The following is a 17,864-nucleotide window of genomic DNA, read 5'->3' as shown; positions in this document are numbered from 1 at the left end:
ATCGGATTTCAATGGAATAACAATTGGTGTCTCCCAGCAAACATTGTGCTGGGAGGCCCTGGGCTCGCCATCTGGACGTAACAGAGTTGGGGCAAAGGATGATCCTGGGAACACAGCTTGAAACTGTTCCCTGCAAGATTGGTCCACCACAGTGAGGTGGGGGCAGGTAGTCACTTAGTCTATGCCGCCCCGAGTCTTGGGAGAGGAACGGCATACAAATCTAATAAATAATAATAATAATAATAATAATAATAATAATAATAATAATAATAATTATTATTATTATTATTATTGTTGTTGTTGTTGTTATTGTTGTTATTATTATTGTTATTATGTCATGCTCAATCAAAGGCCTCTCTGCTGGCCTAATCAGGCTCAGAGGCCTACTGTATGAGGGAGGCCTAGGCCTCTTCAGAAAACACTGAGCTAGCTAGGCTCAATGTACCGAACATGACTGTTGTTCCAGAAGGCCACCACTAGGGGTGCTAGGGATGTCTTAACCCCATAGTATTTTTCAACAGATAGTAAGTCATATGTGTACCACGTTTGGTTGAAATTGCTCAAGGCATTCCAGAGTTATGCTAGAACATACATACAGCCATTATATATATATGTTTTTACATACAGTTGTCGTCTATGAATAAATTAACTGCCTTGAAATGGCCCTGGGTTGGGCCTAGAGGAAAAATGGAGTTGTGACGTTCCTTCAATATACCAGGGTGATCCGACATAAATATATATATATGTAGAAAGAAGAATTCTATATATATATAGAAAGAAGAAAGAAGAAAAAGAAGATCTTCTATATTGCAAACATAGAAACATAGGATCATAGGGCTGTACAGAACCTTGGAGGTCTTCTGATCCAACCCTTTGCCCAAGACAGAAGATCCAGTACCATCCACATTTTTTTTAAAGGATGGCTTTTATTGAAGCCCACCAGCAATTCCAAGAGGCTATTTGTTCCATTTATTAAGTGTTCTTGCTATCAGGAAATTTCTCCTGAATTACAGGTTGGATGTCCCCCTGATGAGGTTCCATCCATTGCATCTTGTCCAGCCCTCAGGTGTTTTGGAGAATAAGTCAATTCTGTGACAGACCTTCAAATACTGGAAGACAATTATCAACTTACCCTTAATCCTTCTCTTCCTTAGGCTACACATGCCTAGTTCCCTTAACTGTTTCCCCTGTTTCTGCTATTATAAAGTGCCTAAACATTTTAGTTTCAGGTAACTCACATAACCATTCTGTGAACTCCCAAAGCTTAACAGTGCCTGATCACTGTTGGGACCAGTATATTTTTCAGGCCAGAAACGACCCAATGAAGCTCTTCTGAATTATTTCTATCTAACAAACCCTCAAGCTATTCTAGCATCTAACTCCCCATGGAACAGGCTGGTGTATAACTGTGCAGATTGCTTTTTTATTTATGAGGTCATTGCACATGTGTATATTTGTGCAAGCATATGCATGAAAAATTTCTCCTGCCACATATATAGAAAAAAGAATGATCAAGGTACTGATGAGTATTCCCAGTGTAATTTTTGACACCAGCTAAATAAAACACAAATAAATACACAGCCGAAAGCTAAACCAAGAAAACAAGGCTTGAATGCAGTTCTATGTAGGATATTGGACCTTGTAAGAAGGTATATCTGTCCTTCCCCACATTGTGCTTAGAGTAAAAGAAGCAAAAATCAAACCATGATGAAAAATCAAACCATGATGGGGGAAAAAGAGAGATTGGATTGCAGGATCCAATCTGGGTTGGAATGGGACAACTTCACATAGCCAATGGGACAACTTCACATAGGGGCAAGTACAAGTGCACTAGAGTACCTTCCGTCCCTGTCCTATTGCTCTCCTATATTTATTTATTTTATTTATTATTTAGATTTGTATGCTGCCCCTCTCCGAAGACTCGGGGCGGCTCACAACAAGATATAACAAATCATAAATAATTCAAATAACTTTAAAATATTTAAAGATTTAAAAGGAACCCCATATACTAACAGACACACACACAAGCATACCATGTATAAAATTGAACAAGCCCGGGGGAGGTGTTTCAATTCCCCCATGCCTGACGGCAAAGGTGGGTTTTAAGGAGTTTACGGAAGGCAGGAAGAGTAGGGGCAGTTCTAATCTCTGGGGGGAGTTGGTTCCAGAGAGCCGGTGCCGCCACAGAGAAGGCTCTTCCCCTGGGGCCCGCCAACCGACATTGTTTAGTTGACGGGACCCGGAGAAGGCCCACTCTGTGGGACCTAATCGGTCGCTGGGATTCGTGCGGCAGGAGGCAGTCCCGGAGATATTCTGGTCCAGTGCCATGAAGGGCTTTAAAGGTCATAACCAACACTTTGAATTGTGACCGGAAACTGATCGGCAGCCAATGCAGGCTGCGGAGTGATGGTGAAACATGGGCATACCTAGGTAAGCCCATGACTGCTCTCGCAGCTGCATTCTGCACGATCTGAAGTTTCCGAACACTTTTCAAAGGTAGCCCCATGTAGAGAGCATTACAGTAGTCGAACCTCGAGGTGATGAGGCCATGAGTGACTGTGAGCAATGAGTCCCGGTCCAGATAGGGCCGCAACTGGTGCACCAGGCGAACCTGGGCAAACGCCCCCCTCACCACAGCTGAAAGATATCTTCTATACCTTTCTTCTATTCCTATATCTCTTCTTCTACTCTTTCATTGATATGTTCTATTACTATATATTCTTTTCTATTATTTCTTAGATATATTTTGCTATGAGTATCTCCTCTATAACCTTCATCATGTATTTTACTATGTGTATATAGATATATACCCACTAAAACCCTCATTGTGTATTGGACAAAATAAATAAATAAAAATAAATAAACAACTCACCACAGATAGTTCATTGTGGACAACTCATCACAGGAAAAACCTGCTGCTAGACCATTCAACAATTCAATTTAAAATAATTTTTAAAAAATATTTTAGTTTTTCGTCATTCACGTTTCATTTTGTCCTTCCTTTTGCATCCTTTATTCAGTTATTCTACTCCACCATTTCTTCTATATTAGTGCAACTCTTGTTCCGTGGCAAGTTTTCCCATGGCAAATTGGCTATAGTGATTTGTCCTAAATCCATCTAGGTCAGTCATTGGGACCACAGGTTGATCATTCTGAGCTTTCAGATTCATGCTGGAGTCCATCCTTGAGCAAAGCTTGGAAGACTAAACATCTGGTTGTGGTGAACAACCCATATTGCAGGGGTGCAATTCAAAAAAAATTCCTACCAGTTCTTTTTTTAAAAAAAAATATCTTTATTAATTATTAACATTAAAAAGAAGACAAAACAAATACAGAACAAAGACTAAAGACAAAAATAAAACAATCATAAATTTGCCAACCTACTTGTTGGCATTGCAACTACAGCTTTCTAACTGTAGTTGCAATGCCAACAAGTAGGTTGGCAATTTTTATTTATTTTTATTTATTTATTTTGTCCAATAGACAATGAGGGTTTTAGTGGGTATATATCTATATACACATAATAAAATACATGATGAAGGTTATAGAGGAGATACTCATAGTAAAATATATCTAAGAAATAATAGAAAAGAAGATATAGTAATAGAACATATCAATGAAATAATAGAAGAGATATAGGAATAGAAGAAAGGTATAGGAGATACAGGAGAGCAATAGGACAGGGGACGGAAGGCACTCTAGTACTCGCTCCTTACTGACCTCTTAGGAATCTGGATAGGTCAATCGTAGATAATCTAAGGGTAAAGTGTTGGGGGTTTGGGGATGACACTATGAAGCCCAGTAATGAGTTCCACGCTTCGACAACTCGGTTACTGAAGTCATATTTTTTACAGTCAAGTTTGGAGCGGTTAATATTAAGTTTAAATCTGTTGTGTGCTCTTGTGTTGTTGTGGTTGAAGCTGAAGTAGTCGTAGCTGAAGTAATTCTATGGCTGAGGCTTAGTGGGCATGGCAAGGAAAGTATACTGCAAAATGTCTATTCCCTCCCCAGTCCTGGGGGGAGGATATTGCAAAATCTCCATTCGAACTCCACTCTGGGCCCAGCCAGAAGTGGCGTTTGCTGGTTCCCAAACAACTCAGAACCTGCTGAATTTCGGATTCTGATATTCAGCAGCTTTATTTGCAAGTGGAAAACAAGAACTAGAGCTGACTGTGAGTTTTAGGTAAGCCATTTTAAGAGCTTTCGAGCTGCTCGTCCAGCCAGTGACAGGCATTCGATTCTGCTGCCACTCTCCCAGCCAATCATCAGTGGGTATACTAATTTTCCACATGACCTATACAGCTCTACATGGTTTAGGATTAGATTACTTTTGGGACCATCTTTTGCCTCATGTATCCCAGCCGGCTTTCTTGGCTAGACAATGTTGTGTGGTGGGACCTAGGGGAAGAGCCTTCTCTGTGGCGGCCCCGGCCCTCTGGAACTCTCTCTCTCTCTCTGGAGATGTGTACCGCACCCTCATTCCTGGTCTTTTGTAAAGCTCTGAAGACTCACCTCTGCCGGCCATAGTTCCCTCTAAGCTGAGCAGTGAGCAATGGCTCACTTAAAAATCGTCATCAACTCAGAGTTTTTCAAACCTGCCCAGAAGCCGAGAGGGAAAGAATGAGAGGGAAAGAGTGCCGGCCAGTCCCGAAGGGACTGCCGCTCAGACACTATACTTTTCCGCCCACCCCCCCAAAAAATTAGAGGGAACACTGTGCCGGCAGGCATGGGGGCCGTGAATGATGAAATTGTCTCCGGCCGATATTATGAATGATTGAATTTGATGAATATGTATGTCTGTATATGGGGTTTTAACACTTTTACCAATTTGTATCATTCTTTTAAAGTAAATTAGATTTCTTTTATATATTGTTGAATTTATAATATTGTACGCCGCCCTGAGTCGCTTTGAGAAGGGCGGCATAGAAATCTAATAGATAGATAGATAGATAGATAGATAGATAGATAGATAGATAGATAGATAGATAGATAGATAGATAGATAGACACAATCTGAAGTTACTTGGGGGAAAGATCAAAAGCAACATGAGAAAATATTATTTTACTGAAAGAGTAGTAGATCCTTGGAACAAACTCCAGCAGATGTGGTAGATAAATCCACAGTAACTGAATTTAAACATGCCTGGGATAAACATATATCCATCCTAAGATAAAATACAGAAAATAGTATAAGGGCAGACTAGATGGACCATGAGGTCTTTTTCTGCCGTCAGACTTCTATGTTTCTATGTTTCTATGTTTCTATGATAGATAGATAGATAGATAGATAGATAGATAGATAGATAGATGCACGCACGCACGCACGCACGCACGCACGCAAACACACACACACAAATAAATAAATAAATAAATACCTCCATACGTAACACCTGCCATATTGAATCCTGCAACATTATCCTAGGACACAGGATAATGTTGCAGGATCTTCGGAGAGGGGCGGCATATAAATCAAATAAATAAATAAATATAAATCCAATAAATAAATAAATATTTGCCTTGATTTATGAAAAGGGAGTGTGTGTGTCCATTCACTTTTGGTTCTTCTACATTTACAGCTTTTTCTTCTTCTTCTTCATTATGCATCCTCCATGGCTGCAGTAGAAGAAGCAAAAGGAAACAGAAAGAAATCAATCCTTCCCTTCAGGAAAAAGGTATAAAACGCACAGATACAAAACAGAAGGAACCTGTCTTGAAATTAATACATGGCATTCTGGTTGATAATATGCTAAATATATTGATTTCCCACCACCCGGCAGGATAACTTTATCTTTCACAGATATCCAAAAAATAGAAATATAACAGGTGTGTCAGGAAAGAGATGCTGTCTATTCCTCCCAGAAATCAAAAGAAAAATCTCTTTCATGCTAATATGCATATTGCATCCAAATTAATCTTTCTAATTATAAGAGTAACTGGAATACAAACACAGATGCACAAATATCCACACACATATATAGCTATCTCAATTTTGTCAGCTTCTTATTTTCTATGCACAGTGCTGGACTTTGATCTAAATGCAGCATTGTTTTGTTACTTTGAAATAATATAGATACATGAGTCTTGACAAATGGATCTTTTTCTTTTATGTACACTGAGAGCATCTGCACCAAGACAAATTGCTTGTGTGTCCAATCACACTTGGCCAATAAAATTCTATTCTATTCTATTCTACTCTACTCTATTCTATAAAGAGAACCCCGTTTTCCTTTATGGTTCAACTCAATTTCTGTGCAAGGTAGGACTAATGCTCATTCCTCAACTCAAAATGTTGGTTTTCTTTTCTTTTCTTTCTTTATTTTCTTTCTTTATTTATTGTTAGAGTTGGAAGGGACCATGCGGGTCATCAAGTCCAACCCCCTGCCTAAGCAGGAACCCTATAGCATCCAATAATAATAATAATAATAATAATAATAATAATAATAATAATAATAATTTATTAGATTTGTATGCCGCCCCTCTCCAAAGACTCGGGGCGGCTCACAACAACGATAAAAACAATATTATACAATATTATACTATAGCATCCTAGCCAAATTGCAGTCCAATTCCCTCTTAAAAATGTCCAGAGTACTGAAGTTCACAACGTCCGCTGGTAGGTTGTTCCACTGGTTGATCGTTCTGACCGTCAGGAAGTTCTTCCTTATTTCCAGGTTGAATCTCTCCTTGGTCAGCTTCCAGCCGTTGTTCCTCGTCCGGCCCTCCGGTGCCCTGGAGAATAAAGTGATCCCCTCCTCTCTGTGGCAACCCCTCGTATACCTGTAGACTGCTATCATGTCCGCTCTGGCCCTCCTTTTCTCTAGGCTATCCATGCCCAGTTCCTGCAGTCTCTCTTCATAAGTCTTGGTTTCTAGACTCCTGATCATTTTGGTTGCTCTTTTCTGCACCTTCTCCAGAGTTTCAATGTCTTTTTTGAAGTGTGGTGACCAGAACTGAACACAGTACTCCAGGTGTGGTCTGACCAGGGCGTAGCATATATATTTAGTATTTTGTCAAGCATATATATGATTATAAAATATAAACAATGTTCACATGTTTGTGAATATACAAATAGTACAAGCATGATTATGAGAATAGAATAGATTAGATTTTGATTGGCCAAGTGTGATTGGACACACAAGGAATTTGTCTTGGTGCATATGCTCTCAGTGTACATTAAAAACAAATAATCAAGAATCATAAGGTACAACACTTAATGATAGTCTGAGTACAAATAAGCAACATTTTTTTGTTATTGCTGTGAACCAGAGTTTCACAGCAATAACAAAAAAATGTTGTGAATCATAGTCAAAGGAATACAGGCCACTGCAAACTGCCATAAATGTGAGGCACCCAAAATGCAATGATATGACCAGAGGGCAGGGGTGAAGCCCTGCCACTTGGCTCGTGTCTGTCAATCATCGGAGAGCCGGTTGTGAAGGCAGTGCGAGGCTCTGCCCACCCAACCCGGACGCTGCCGTTTGAGTTCTTTTACCCTCTGGGACTCTTATGATTTATACCGACTGGTTCCTAACATGATTTGATTGCTTATTTGTACTCAGACTATCATTAAGTGTTGTACCTTATGATTCTTGATTATTTGTTTTTAATGTACACTGAGAGCATATGCACCAAGACAAATAAAGAACATTGTTATCCAATAGAGCGGGTTTTTTGCTGGTTTCCAGCAAAAAACCCGCTCTATTGGATAATTGTTCTGTCGGGCTCTCTGGTAGAATCCTCCCGAAAATTCACAGGTACAAATTTCAGACACACACGTTTGAAAATTCAAAACAATGTTCTTTATAATGAAAATTCACTTAAACTAAGCCCTCTTTTTGTATAGCAAAGAGCACTCATCTCCAAACAAACTGGTAATTTGTACAAGTCCCTTATCAGTTCTGAGATACTTAGCTTTCAGCTGTGAGGCAATTCACAGTCCTTCTTCTTTCACAAAGTGAAACACACTTTGCTCTGGTTTAGTTTCAAAGCGGGGGGAAATCAGCACATAAAGGTCAAAGTCAGCAAAGCAGGCACAAAACACAACGATCAGATAATCCCCCACAATGGCCAAACCCACAGGCTGCTATTTATAGCAGCCTCAATTACCACAGCCCCACCCAACCACAGGTGGCCTCATTTTCTTTGATAATAATCTCTTAGTTGTTGCTACCTATGCATCGTTCTCCTCATGCGTGGCTGTATCATTAACTCTTGTTCCGAATCCAAGGAGGAGCTAGATAATTGATCTCCTCTGAGCTGTCTGCCACAGTCTCCTCCTCCCTGTCACTCATGTCTTCTTGGTCAGAGGAGCCTTCATCAGCAGATTCCACCGGGAGCAAAACAGACCTGCAGCATGTGGATGTCTCCCCCACATCCACAGTCCTTGGGACAGGAGCTGGGCCAGAGCTAACCACAACAGATAATAGTAAGTTTGCTTAATAATTGTGGTGTTTACTTAACAACTGCAGCAGTGGTGGGTTGCTCCAGGTTCAGCCTGGTTATAAGAACTGGTAGCACCAGCTGCAGGGGCTCTGCCCATCCACTTGGGATGCCAGTGCGCATGCGCAGAAGTGTTGTGTGCATACACAAGCAAGTGCGAACCAGTAGTAAAAGGTTTTAGAACCCACTATTGAACTGCAGCATTCATTCAACAACAATGGTAGTCATTTAACAATCACAGCAAAAACAAGTTGTAAATTTGGGCACTGCCACAGGCTCAATTAGTCTCCTTTAAGAACTATCTGTATCATGAAATCTTCGTGGCACATTTAGGATGAGTTCAGAAGCTTCAAACAAACCCCCATATTATCTACATCCCAATCTTCACCTTTATAAGCTTGTAATTATCTCACCTGTGCATTAGTAATTAACAGCACATTCTCGAACGGGAACCAATGGCAAAATATGCTTTTCTTAGGTGCTGAAGGGAGTTGGCATTTGAGCTCAAGAGGCACAAATACACCCAGTGCTTGAAAGTAAATAATTGTTCTTTTGGTATGCTTGAGGCGGTAGAACATAGGAAGAGCGGGAAATCACCAGGGTTGACCTAACTCTACAAACAACACTGAGATTTGCTTAAAATAGTAACTCTTTTAGAAGCATCCATTAAGGAATTGGAGGAAGAGAACATCTTAAGAGGCTGCGGGGCACTATTCCGATAAATAGGTTATTGTGTCTATCATATCTACCATAGCAAGCAGCAAGCTTTCGAAATTCCAAACACGGAACTCCAAAATATAGAATAGAATTCTTTATTGGCCAAGTGTGGTTGGACACACAAGGAATTTGTCTTTGGTGCATATGCTCTCAGTGTACATAAAAGAAAAAGATACATTTGTCAAGAATCATGAAGTACAACACTTAATGATTGTCATAGGGGTCAAATAAGCAATCAGGAAACGATCAATGTTAATAAAAATCTTAAGCATACAAGCAACAAGTTTATTTATTTATTTATTATTTATTGGATTTGTATGCCGCCCCTCTCCGTAGACTCGGGGCGGCTAACAACAATGATAAAAACAGCATGTGACAATCCAATAATAAAACAACTAAAAACCCTTATTATAAAACCAAACATACACACAAACATACCATGCATAACTTGTAATGGCCTAGGGGGAAGGAAAATCTCAACTCCCCCATGCCTGGCGGTATAAATGAGTCTTGATTAGTTTACGAAAGACAGGGAGGATGGGGGCAATTCTAATCTCCCGGGAGGGGGAGTTGGTTCCAGAGGGCCGGGACCACCACAGAGAAGGGACAGTCATAGTCATAAGTGGGAGGAAATTGGTGAGGAATTATGAGAAAAAACTAGTAGCAATAGTAATGCAGACTTAGTAAATAGTTTGACAGTGTTGAGGGAATTATTTGTTTAGCAGAGTGATGGCGTTCGGGAAAAAACTGTTCTTGTGTCTAGTTGTCTTGGTGTGCAGTGCTCTGTGGCGATGTTTTGAGGGTAGGAGTTGAAACAGTTTATGTCCAGGATGCGAGGGGTCAGCAAATATTTACACTGCCCTCTTTTTGACTCGTGCAGTATACAGCTCCTCAATGGAAGGCAGGTTGGCAGCAATTATTTTTTCTGCAGTGAATGACATCCTCAATATGAATGATATCCTCAAAATCCTCAAATTCATCTATCCTCTCTGTTCAGATTTCAAGAAGCCCTTTAAACCAGGGTACACATATTTAAAATCTGCTATTTTTTAAAAAAGGAGTTTCCACTGAAATTAATCACTGAACAGACCTTTGAACATATTATGCAGCTAGGCCTTTAGGCTGACTTAACTGTCATTTGCTTTCTATGAGAATTTGGGAATAGATTGGTCAATCGTTCTTTGAAAAAGAAGACATCCATCCTACATACAGAGGGGGGAAAATAACTTTGATTTGCATACATTTTGCATGCACCAATTCCTATGCGTGCTTTTTTTTTTAAAGTGATGTTTACAATTGAAATAGAAATACAATCCATCTCATTATAACAAGAAAGATTGTGACTAGGTAGCTGATCAGCAAAGCTATTCATTCTGTTATCCGGATGCCATCAGCTAATCAGCTGGGATTGAAACTGACAGTAATTCAGACTGTGCAGGGATGGGCATTCGAATGTGGCTCCCAGAGGAAAGCAACTTCAATTATGCAACGTTTTGCTTTTTTGGGATAGGAGGGGAATTGTCTGTCTGCCTGCCTGCCTGCCCGCCCGCCCGCCTGCCTGCCTCTATCTGTCTGTCTGTCTTTCTGTCTGTCTGTCTGTCTGTCTGTCTGTCTGTCTGTCTGTCTGTCTCTCTCTCTCTCTGTCTGTCTGTCTGTCTGTCTGTCTATCTCTATCTATCTATCTATCTATCTATCTATCTATCTATCTATCTATCTATCTATCTACCTACCTACCTACCTACCTACCTACCTACCTACCTACCTATCATCTACTACATTTATTAGGGCGAGCGGCGGGCGCGCGGGCAGGCAGGCGGCGGACAAGCCGTTCGCTCGCGCCACTTCCCAGCTGAGTCCTGAAGCCAATTCGCTTCAGGACTCAGCTGGGAAGCGGCGTGAGCGAACGGCGTGGGCGGGCGAAGGGCGGGCGAGCGGCAGCGAGGAGTTTGCGTGGGTGGTGGGGAAACTCCTCGCTGATGCCCGCCGCTCGCCCTCCCGCCAGCAAGAGGGGGAAGACCCAGGGAAGCCGCCCAGCAGCTGATCTGCCCGGCGCCATCTACGCATGCGTGGCCATAAAAAAAGGGCGCGCATGCGCAGATGGTGTTTTGACTTCCGGGTTGAAAAATCGCGATTTAGCCCGTTCGCAATGATCGGGATCGCGATACCCGGGGGATCACTGTATTCTGTCCAGTGAAGGGCTACCAAATTTTTTACTACCACACTGTGGGCATGGCTTATGCAGGACGCCCTACATTTTCTTTCGACATCTACAAAAACAGACTATCAATCCTTGGCCTTGAAAGCTTAGAACTACGATGCCTAAAACACAATCTAAGTATTGCCCACAAGATCATATGCTGCAACGTTCTACCTGTCAATGACTACTTCAGCTTCAACCACAACAACACAAGAGCACGCAACAGATTCAAACTTAATATTAACCGCTCCAAACTTGACTGTAAAAAATATGACTTCAGCAACCGAGTTGTCGAAGCGTGGAACTCATTACCTGACTCAGTAGTGTCAACCCCTTACCCTCCAACATTTTTCCCTTAGACTCTCCACGGTTGACCTCTCCAGGTTCCTTAGAGGTCAGTAAGGGACGTGCATAAGTGCACCAGTGTGCCTTCCGTCCCCTGTCCAATTGTCTCTCCTTATCTCATTTATCTTTTCTTCCTTTCAAATTTATTCACCTATATTTTTATATCTTTTCTTCTATTCGTTTCTTTAGTTATATTACTACATATCTATTGTCTTCAATGTGCATTATGTATTGGACTAAATAAATAAATAAATAAATAAATAAATAAATAAAATAAAATAAAATAAATAAATAAATCTTTCGGTGCAGATTGGGTGCTCTGGGGTAGAGCTCCATTTTTGCTACACCACCGCATTCCTCCCCATCCAGACAGCAGCCCACCCCTGATTCTGTCTCACTCTTATTTTTGAGTTGTAATGTCAGCCTGTCCATTTCTGCACAGGCCAAATTTTTCCTTATTATTTCTTCTTCCAGAGGGATTTCTTCATTTTTCCAAGATAGATGTGCACCGGTCTTCTGGTTTCTGGTGGTCATGCACATATGAAGACCAGGTGGATGGAGTGCATTTGTGCATTGGAACCCAGAAGAACAGCCATCCATTGTGCATGGATGTGCTGGGAAGATGATCTTCCAGTTTCTGGCACATGTATATGCACTGGCCACCTGGTCTTCGGGTTTCTGGTGTGCCTGGGTGTACAAAGATTAGCTGGATAGTGCGCATGGTACAAATCTAATATTAGTAAAAACTAAATGTAAAACCCCTCATTATTTAAAAAAACCAATCATACTACATAATCATACCATTCTCAAGCGGGGGGGGGACAGTCTCCCCATGCCTGGCGACATAAGTGGGTCTTTAACATCTTCCGGAAGACAAGGAGGATGGGGGCAATTCGAATCTCTGGGGGGAGCTCATTCCAGAGGGCCGGGGCCGCCACAGAGAAGGCTCTTCCCCTGGGTGCTGCTAGATGGCACTGTTTAGTCGACGGGACCTGGAGAAGGCCAACTCTGTGGGACCTAACCGGACGCTGGGACTCGTGCGGTAGAAGGCAGTCCCGTAGGTATTCTGGTCCGATGCCATGTAGGTCATTACCAACACTTTGAATTGTGACCGGAAACTGATCGGCAGCCAGTGCAAGCCGCGGAGTGTTGATGAAACATGGGTGTACGTAGGGAGGCCCATGATAGCTCGCGCAGCCGCATTCTATTACTTGGTTTATTGATATATCACGGGACAGCAATGTGACATTGCAAATTTGACACCTGTGCCTTTACTCACCTTCCCTAACAAAGGGGAGGCAAATGTGAAAATTGAAATCTATTTCATTGTAGTGCCCTGACCACATTGCAAGGGGAAAAAAAAGTGTACATGTACAAATTACAATCAATATTATTATTTGTTGTAAATTGGTTGGAGGGGCTACTAAAAAGAGCATCTTCTCTTGCGACTTAGCATCCCTGCTTCCCACAATTTTTGCCCTAGTTAAAGGCCCACGTCCCTAATCACGGCCACCTCCTGTGTGCAGTTGGTTTATCTGAGAGCATTTTAGCAACAGGGTGTGTCCCTCGCCTAAGCACTCCCTCCTTCCTGGTGTTTATTTTTCTTCCGCTCCCCCCCCCCCTTTTTTTTTTTTTGCTCTCTTACATTCTGGCTCCTTTCCTTTCTGTGCGTTTTAATTTCAAACGGAAAGCACCGCAGATGACTTGCTCTGTTTATGCAACTTCCTGTCTGGCCGCCTCTTTCCCCCCCTCCCCCACCCATGTTCCTCCCCTCCCCCATGCAGCATTGGTACCAGTTGTTTTCGTTCCCAACGCCTGTGATCTGGATTGCATATTTATTTATTGCATAAATAAAAGATCTGGCGCTCGGGAGGTGGGGTTTTTTTTTACCCAGTTTTTCAAAAACAAAGAGGACCATTTCTCTTATTTCTCCGCCAATTGTGCAGGGAACCCCACAGCTCTGATTTTGGGGGCTGGGTTTGTGCTACACCGTTGCCTGCTTTATGGCAAGGGCTGAGCCCCAGGATGAATCCCTTCCTCCCTCTCTTTTTTTCACGGATGGGGGGGGGGTGTCCCCCATTTATGCCTGCAAACGTATGTTGCTTTCTTTTCCGCCCTCTCCACCCCCCAAAAAAAAATCCCTGCACATCCCTTTCTACTGATGCATTATTTGGAAGCCCCTAACGTGCCTATAGATTGGCACTCAGCCCTGTGCAAAGCTTGCAAGTTAGAAAGCCACGCATCCTGGGCTGACATCACCTAAATCCAAGGATGGAGGGGTTTAACGTGATGATCTGGTTTCCCACGTTTCTCATCGCATTCCTCCATGAACCCAAATCACCCACCCGCTCTGCCCATCCTTTTTTGGGGAAGGGGGGGAGCGTGGCAACCTCTCTCTCTCTTTCTGTATGTGTGTGTGTTTTATCATGCTTATTTGATTGATTCTTCTTTCCTATTTGGTCCATCGCTAAAAAAAAAAAGGCCGCCCACCCGCCTCCCCAAACCAACCATCCATTAATAATCCACCCCAAAAATCATCATCATTAAAAAATCAACAACAAATCCACCCTTAAACCTAAAATGACTCCTGGCTATAGAACCATTCCAAAGGGAAATTCCAAAGAGCAGCAAAAAACTCTGGAATTTCCCCCTTTCTCCCCTCCCCCTTTTGCATCGCTTGCAATTGTCAATTGCCTGCCTAAATTAAATCCCCCCCCCTTCCTTCCAACATGGTGGGTTTTTTAAAAATGTTGTTGTTTGGCTTGTTGTGCGAATCCAGATGTTGTTTTCTGCGCCCTCCCTCCTCCTTTTACCCTCCTCCTCCTCCTTTGGAATCCAATCTGGTTTGTTTTCGCAGGAAGTAGGCGAAAAAAAAAGAAGGGAGAGCGAGCGAGGGAGGGAAGAAGGAAGGAGGCCGGGCCTTGCCTGCCTGCCTGCCCGCCTCCACCCCCTCCTTCCCTTCTGTATGTGTGTTTGTGTGCAAGAGCGCCTCTTTCTCCCCCCCCACCCCCCTCCTTCTCCCTGCTCATTTCTGTACGGCCGGCCACCTTTCTCTCCCGCCCGCCCCCCCCCCCCCTCAGTTGCTGAGCGCCCAGTTGTTGGCTGTTCAGAGCGGTTTTGGCTCCTTCCCTTAGTAACAGCTTTTACATTCTGCCTCAATTCCTCTTCAATCGAAATCACACGCACACACACACACACACAGGCGCGCGCACACACACACTCACATATAAAGCATTGCTTCCCCCCCCCTTTTGATTGCCTCCTCCTCCTTCTTCCTTCCTTGGGATTTAATCTATAATTTCCCCCCCACCGCTTCTTTGCTTCCCATCCCCCTCCCTTCCTCCAGCACCACCATCTCTCTCTCTCTTCCTCAACACACACTCACACCCCTCACCCAGACTCGGGTCATATAATTGAATACATTGCATTTCCAACCCTCCCCCCTCTCTCCTCCCTCCCCCCCTTTTCCCGGTGGCTACTTGAAGTCTTATTTTTTTTTTAAAAAAAATTATTATTATCATTATTATTTCTCTCTCCCCCCCCTTCCTTTGGGCTGCACCCGCAATTGCAAAAAACCCATATATTACACCTCTTTTTTTTTTTAAAAGAGAGAAGGAGGAAGCTGCATGAAATATAGCTCTTATGTGTGTCAGCGTGGGGGGCTTTTTCCTCCTCTTTTGCCTCCATTGCAAAAGGAGGGGGGGCCGGGAGCCGTACTGAGCCATCAAATTGCAAGGTAAGAAATTAAAAAATAAAATAAAATAAGTGTTTTCTCTACCCCTCCCCCCCGCTTCTTCCCCCCTCCCGCGTGCATGTTTTGCCTCTGCGTAGTTTTAAATAATCTGGGTTGCAAAAGCTTTTTTTGGGGGGGGGGGGAGAATATATATATATATCAGGCGCCCCCTTAAAAAAAAAGTATGATTTTAAGGGGGGATTTCGCGGAGGGCGTTGCTGGAAAGGGAATTGAGGGAAAAGGTTGGGGGAGGGGGTGAAGGGCTGGTGGGGGAGGGGCGCCCGTGTTTGTAGCTAGTTGGAGGAAGCCGCGCGTGGGGGGAGGGGCAGAAGTGTAACAAGCATTTGCAGCGCCCCCTCCCCCTCCCTTTTGGGGAAGGCAGTGTCTTTTAACTTTAACCTTTTTTTTCCTTCCCCGACCTCTTTTATTATTATTATTATTTTATTTGGGGGCTCGTCTTTCCGACCTCCCCCCCTTCCCGATCTTTTAATTAATTACATTGGTGGTGGGGGAGGGGGAAAGTGTTGATTCATCGCGTTTTTGGAAAGTGTGGCGCTGAGGGAGGGGGGGAGGGGAAGGGAAGAAGCAGCAGCAGCAGCAGCAGCAGAAGCCTTTGCACTAATAAATGCAAAGCCCAGCAGCCATTATGAAGCAAGCTGGCTGGATTGCCTATTTTTAGACGATTTTAGGCCAGAGGAGAGGTTTTATTTTATTTTTTAAATTTTTTTAAATTTTTCCCCATCGGGCGGATATATATATAAAAATAATATAAATATATAGATGCACAATATTCTTGCTGGAAGGAAACACACACGCACACGCGCGCGGAGTGGTGTCTTATTTTAAAAAGGACTCTTAAGTTCGGAAGTGTGTTTTTTGCGTGGTGCGTGCGTGCAGGGTTGTTTTTCTTTTCCTCCTCCCACCCCTCCCCAAAAAAAGAAAGGTCAGTAGAATTTATTTATTTTTCTCCCAAATGATTGGTAATGAAAGGGGGGGGGGCGGGTGGGTTGAAAGAAAAGTTTTGCTTGAGGTTTTTGCGCCTTAAATGTCTTGTTTGCAAGCGGTGTGGGGGAGGGGAAGGAATGTGGCAGAGTGAACTCACAGTGGTGGGGGGAGGGGGAGAGCTCAGCTGTGTCTTTTGCTGTGTCTTTTGCAAAATAATAAAGGGGGGGGGAAGGGGGCTTTTGATGGTTTCTTTCCACCCCCCCTTTTTTTAAAAAAAATCTAGGCTGTTGTATCTTCTGCGATAATAATGATTATTTGTTTTTGTGGCTGTTGTATCTTCTGGGATAATAATGATTATTTGTTTTTGTGGCTGTTGTATCTTCTGGCATAATAATGATTATTTGTTTTTTATTATTTGTGGACACTGTTTTGGAAATTGGAGCAAACCCCCCACCCCTTTAAAATAATAAAAGCAACTGGCAGAATCGTAAAGTATGTATTCCAGTAGCCAAGTTCTGAATGAACTTTGGTCTTTGGGAAAAAACAATGGTGCAAAATTCAGGAGTTTTACATGTCTTGTAAGACCTAGTTTTGAAATCAGGGTGGCTTTACCCTGTTCCTCTCTTCCACGTGTGTAAAAAAAAAAAGTCTCAAGATCGAATCAGTGAACTGTGCAATTCTCTCCCCCCCCTTTCTTTTTAATGGTATGCTTTGAAAGCAGAGGATATATTTGCAGTACAGAACTAGATCTGGTTAATCATCTACCTGCCATGGTAAATGTAGTTCACTTTTATTATCCTTTTGGATCTTTAGTAGAAAAAAAGAGGCGGATTATTCAATAATAATGAAGGGAAACCAAGGGAACGGGGAGCTAAACTAGAAAAACAACGTGGCTGTGGATTTTGCTGGAGTGTGGAAGTTGTTTTTAAAAAACAAACACTGAACTTTGCTTGCTATGTAGTGGTTGGACAAAATGTCTATTAAAGGGTGTCCCTGAATTGCCTGGAATTTCTGACTCCTACATGTGCTTCACTTCCTTCCTCCTCTTTCTTTCTTGTTGTAAAGGGAGTTGCATTTCATTTATATAAGGCATTGTAGAAATCTCATTTTTAAATAATCAGTCTGCGATTTGGGGGAGTGAGTGGGAGGAAAGTATTCTATTTAACCTCAATAGTGTAGTTTGGGGTTTCTTTTTCACTCAGACTTAAATAGAAGTTCAGTTTTGATTCATGAACAGGAATAATACAGAAACTTGTGGTGTGTAATCTGTCTTGGCCTTGTATCTCAGTTGCATCTCACTTATTTACCACTTGGACATGATATTTTATCCTCTTCAAAACACATCCTAGTCAAAACTTTGGGGAAAGGGCTGTGGACTTGGACTAGGCCTCAAACTTGGAGTTATGTTGATAACACAGTGAGGTTAATAAAAGGTGTTTGCTTCACCAGAACATGGCTTCATGAATTAACTCAGTTTTGTCCGATGGCA

General features: G+C 42.5%; 1 protein-coding gene across 2 annotated transcripts in view; it reads left to right on the top strand.

Moving 5' to 3' along the window:
* Window positions 1-14,891: 14,891 nt before the first annotated feature.
* The window catches only part of TBL1XR1 (TBL1X/Y related 1), a 320,769-nt gene continuing 317,796 nt past the window's right edge, over window positions 14,892-17,864 (top strand). Inside the window, exon 1 of one of the 2 annotated variants that reach the window (XM_070753655.1) lies at window positions 14,892-15,433. The gene's annotated coding sequence lies outside the window, so the exon portion shown is untranslated. Of the gene's footprint in view, window positions 15,434-15,748; window positions 16,374-17,864 lie in introns of those variants that run through there. The other variant, XM_070753656.1, reaches the window with a different exon arrangement.

Source organism: Erythrolamprus reginae, chromosome 5, assembly GCF_031021105.1.
Source record: "Erythrolamprus reginae isolate rEryReg1 chromosome 5, rEryReg1.hap1, whole genome shotgun sequence".
Taxonomy (NCBI): Eukaryota; Metazoa; Chordata; class Lepidosauria; order Squamata; family Dipsadidae; genus Erythrolamprus; species Erythrolamprus reginae.
Note: the sequence above shows the minus strand (reverse complement) of the source record. Positions and strands in the feature narration are given on the sequence as shown.